Genomic DNA, 1,274 nt, shown 5'->3' with positions numbered 1-1,274 from the left:
ATATGCTTCTCTGTCATTTACTGTACTTAAACTGCTTTTTGATTAACTGTACTGCGAACAGTTTTTTTTATTTTCAACACTTGTATGAACATTATTTTTAAACACAATGCCTTGTCAATAAAGTGGTCATTAAAGCATTGTTGTCTTGCAACTCACGCTGCGGAAGGTGCCGGGGTTACTTGCTTTATCGTGGTATTATTCCACTATAGTTAACCCACGTCTGACCATCCCGATGTAGGTTTTCCAAGATTTCTCTAAATACTTGAGGCAAATGCCGGGATGTATTCTTTGAAGGGCACAGCCGACTTAAGTTCACCATCCTTCCCTAATTCGATGGGACCAATGACCTCGCTGTTTGGTCCTCTACCCCGAATCAATCAATCAATCAACAAACCAACCATCCACCTTAATTTGAGTCTCTTCTTTCAGATGCTTTCCACTGTCAATAACAAAAATAATTGGCCCGTGGGGGGATCGAACCCACGACCTTCGCGTTATTAGCACGACGCTCTAACCAACTGAGCTAACGGGCCAGGCGTTGAATTCGTACGAGAGCACAGTATATCAACGGTTTCTCTGGAGAGTAGAGTATACCAATATTATATTGTTGTACATTATTAGTTCGTAATTAAGGGATTTTTTATCAAGAGAATGATCCTAACGTCTACATGTGTTCATTACAGGGAAGGTAAATCATGATAGCCTCCTTGGAACCTGAATCTGCTCCTGGCGTATGGCGGTACAGTACCTCATCTTGGCTCAGTGTGTCGTCTTGTGGGGTGTCACTGTCATATAGTACTGTTAGTTAAAAGAATCAGAAGTTTGTTTTCTTACAGACACTGAGATGACGGATAAAGTGAATTATGAAAACATGAGATCTTTTTCATTCTAAAGGTACTGAGGAAAAACCTTTAGAACCGCTGCAGCCATCAATCGTAATACACGAATTTGATAATGACGTGTGGAAAAGTTCATCCCACCTTATGTAACCTATAGGTACAGTGACCAAAATGTAAATTAAATAGCAAACACTGAAGAAGCCTTGCAGAAAATAAAGGCGAAACGCGTATGGCCCTAAAATTGTATTTCATTCAGTTGCTGTCAGACAGTACATAAAGTAAAAACTATCAATATACCGTAGTATTACACGCAGCTGAGGAAGACAGGACTACAAAAGTTGAAGACTCTACATAAATGTTGTGCAACTCGGTTAATTACCATCGAATGTAAAAGTACCCAATAACTGAATCGCCTAACCACCTGGACACATTGAG

The 1,274-nt window shown here is 40.0% G+C and overlaps 1 non-coding gene across 1 annotated transcript; it reads right to left on the bottom strand.

Moving 5' to 3' along the window:
• Window positions 1–459: 459 nt before the first annotated feature.
• Window positions 460–533, bottom strand: Trnai-aau. Its single transcript has one exon. It is a non-coding gene; the product is annotated as a tRNA-Ile (tRNA).
• Window positions 534–1,274: the final 741 nt, after the last annotated feature.

Source organism: Schistocerca americana, chromosome 7, assembly GCF_021461395.2.
Source record: "Schistocerca americana isolate TAMUIC-IGC-003095 chromosome 7, iqSchAmer2.1, whole genome shotgun sequence".
Taxonomy (NCBI): Eukaryota; Metazoa; Arthropoda; class Insecta; order Orthoptera; family Acrididae; genus Schistocerca; species Schistocerca americana.
Note: the sequence above shows the minus strand (reverse complement) of the source record. Positions and strands in the feature narration are given on the sequence as shown.